Source organism: Salpingoeca rosetta, assembly GCF_000188695.1.
Source record: "Salpingoeca rosetta unplaced genomic scaffold supercont1.138, whole genome shotgun sequence".
Taxonomy (NCBI): Eukaryota; class Choanoflagellata; order Craspedida; family Salpingoecidae; genus Salpingoeca; species Salpingoeca rosetta.
The window spans coordinates 1-3,239 of NW_004754934.1; the positions used below are offsets into that span (position 1 = coordinate 1).

General features: G+C 52.7%; 1 pseudogene across 1 annotated transcript; it reads right to left on the minus strand.

Moving 5' to 3' along the window:
- Nucleotides 1-48: 48 nt before the first annotated feature.
- PTSG_11513 (hypothetical protein) lies at nucleotides 49-2,864 on the minus strand (annotated as a pseudogene; the record flags this gene model as incomplete). Its single annotated transcript has 10 exons — nucleotides 49-112; nucleotides 301-354; nucleotides 619-699; nucleotides 948-998; nucleotides 1,206-1,265; nucleotides 1,606-1,680; nucleotides 1,843-1,922; nucleotides 2,193-2,244; nucleotides 2,545-2,625; nucleotides 2,853-2,864.
- Between the last annotated feature and the right edge of the window lie 375 nt (nucleotides 2,865-3,239).

The window sequence follows — 3,239 nt, forward strand, 5'->3', positions numbered from 1 at the left end:
TGCGTGTGCGTGCATGTGCATGTGTACGCGAATGGAAAGTGCACGCACTTATAACGCCTGTGAGACGCTCCTCTTCCTTCTCCGCCGCCTTCTTCGTGTCAGCCAGTGACACCTGCGCAGAAGCAAGCCGTTGGCATGCGGTGTCAAGAATAGGCAGTGGCCGAGAAAGAATAGGAAGCCAAGGAGGAGAAAACGAAGAGGGGGGGGGGCGGGAAGTAATCACACACATACACAAACATAAACACAGTGCATGTTGGCTGGTGTCAAAACTCGATGGTATCATCAGTGACGTGTCAATACCTCCAGTTCCTGGATGCGCTCCAAGTCCTTCACACGCGCCTCGGCTTCACGCGCCTGAAACACACACGCACACACACACACACAAGTATTGGAATGTCAGTGCAGATGCAAGGGAGTGCATTAAGTGACGAGCATGTGCGTATGTGTGCCAAGTGGTTGATGATGCACGTGTTGCGTGGTTGTGTTTGTGGAGGCACATTAACAGGTGTCCATGTGTGTCCATGTGTGTCTACGTATCCATGTGTTTGTGCATCCAGGCATGCATGCGTGTGTGTGTGTGTGTGTACATGTGTGTACATGTGTGTGTGGCGAGCGCACCAGTTCTGCGACGTTCAGGAAGTTGTCCTGGTATGCGTCCATCTGCTCCTTGAGGGCGGGCGGTGCAGACTTGGACAGCTCCTGCACGCCCAAATACAGACAGACAGACAGACAGACAGACAGACAGACAGACAGACAGACAGACAGACACACACACACACAGATACCAGTACACACAGCAGGTGTGCGTAATCTTGTGAGTGGTATGTTCGCAACAAGCAAACAAACAAACAAACAAACAAACAAACAAACAAACAAACAAACAAACAAACAAACAAACAAACAAACAAACAAACAAACAAACAAACAAACAAACAGCATCACGTTACCTCGATGAGCGGCATTAGGCCCAACTGCGTGAATTCCTCTTGCAGCGCAACCTAAACAGCAGAAACATACATATGCATGATGGGCGCATGAACACGGGGAGTGGCCATGAGGGCTGAGTGTGTACTTGCTTGTGCTTGCTTACGAATCAAGGCTTCTATGCGTGGTAGTGGTCATGCTCTCGTATCCACAACTCTTCAGACATGCTTCACGTATCAGAAAACACACACACACACACACACACACACACGCATGCACACCTGGTAGTTCATGTCTGGGACGCAGTGCACGACGACGTTGATGAACGCCATGCAGGCAACCTGAAGCGCACCACGCATGATGATGATGATGATGATGATGATGATGATGATGATGATGATGATGATGATGATGATGATGATGGTGGTGGTGGTGGTGGTGGTGGTGGTGAGGACCGTGTTGTATGGGAGTGGGTAAGAACAAGGGTGACCGCGTGTGTGATGCGGTAAACAGCAGAGGGGGCAGCAACGTGTTGGCAGCGCGGCTGCACATGACCCCATGACTGCTCGTGCATGCACAAATCATGATGCAAAGCACATTGCAAGCAGATGTGCGCGTGTGCGTGTGTGCATGTGTTCAATGTGCGCGTGTGTGTATGCGTGTGTGTGTGTGTGTTCTCACCGCAACAGCGACGTTGTCGCGTTCGCTCTTGAGCAGATGCATCAGCGTGACGAATCGCTGCCGCTCATTGTGGACCTGAAACGAAGCAGACGCGCAGGGCGGGAGGGAGGGGAGGAAACAAAGACGTTGGGGATGGAAGGTGTGTGGCGTACGGGCATGGGCAGCCGTATACATACACACACATGCGCGCGCAGAGGCAGGACCAAGTGCAGGAGAGAGGTGGGGGGGGGATGAAACCTGCTGGAAGTGGTCGAATGCCTGGAGAATGCGGCCGTGGCCTTTGGGGACGAGACAGACGGCAGCGAGCAGCTCAAGCACTGCAGACGTTGCAGGGGAAAGGAGGTGTTGTGATAATGCATGGGTGTGTGTGTGTGTGTGTTGTGATGATGCAGTGGGAGGGGGTGTTGTGATGATAGGGGAGGTTGCTGATGTTAAGGGGATGGGGATGAAGATGATGGCAACAACATATCTGGTCATGCAAAGACACACATACACACACACACACACACACACACACACACACACACACACACACACACACACACACACACACGCATTCACGTGCGCGCAAAGAGGCGGCAACGTACCGAGGATGTGCGTTCTGTACTTTCGAACCATCTCGTCGGAATCAAACTTGGACTGGGACGCGAAACGCGATGGAGCGATGGGCGAGCAGTGGTGGGGTGATGGTACATTGCATGATGAGAAGGAGGGCACACAAAGAGGGAGACAAAAAGTGTATGTGTGTGCGTGTGTGTGATTGACAGACGGGCAGAAACGTGGAGGACAGGAGCAGAGGCGATCCAAACGGGCAAACACACACAGACACACACACACACGTAGACACACACACACACATGCACACACATGCACGCACACACACACAGACACACACAGACACACACGGACACACAGACACACACACACACACACACAGACCTTGAAGGGGTCGACGGTGCCGAGGCAGAGGCAGATTTGGTTGATGGTGTCGGGATGGGCCATCACAGCTGTGAATCCGTACTGGTGATCGCAGCCACGGTGGTGATGATGGTGATGATGGTGATGATGGTGATGATGGTGATGATGGTGATGATGGTGGTGGTGGCGGTGTGCATGGGGTGCATGGGGGTAGGAGTTGGAGGAAGGTGGGATTACAAACAGCCAAATAATGAGTCAGCAAAGCCAGTGCAATCACACGACATCGCAATTGCTGCTGGGGTGTGTAGGATGTGCCAATTTCTCATTACCGCGTTGTTCATGAGAGCGCGGAGGCAGAGAACACACAGGTAATTGTCCTCGTTGGCCCTGTCAATTGCACACACACACACATCATGAAGGGAATGGGGATAGGGGATGCATTGCGCACATGATGAGCACGTTGGTCCAACGTCAACGGTGCAAACGGTTCACGTACACAAATGTACATATATGGTGCATGGACGCGAGCCTATGCATGTACCCGAGCATAGCCGCAGGCAGACAAACAGGCAGACAGACAGACAGACAGAGACGGAGAGAGACACACACACACGCACGCACACACACACACACACACACGCACACGCACACCCACACACACACCCACACACACACCCACACACCCACACACACACACACACACACACACACGCACG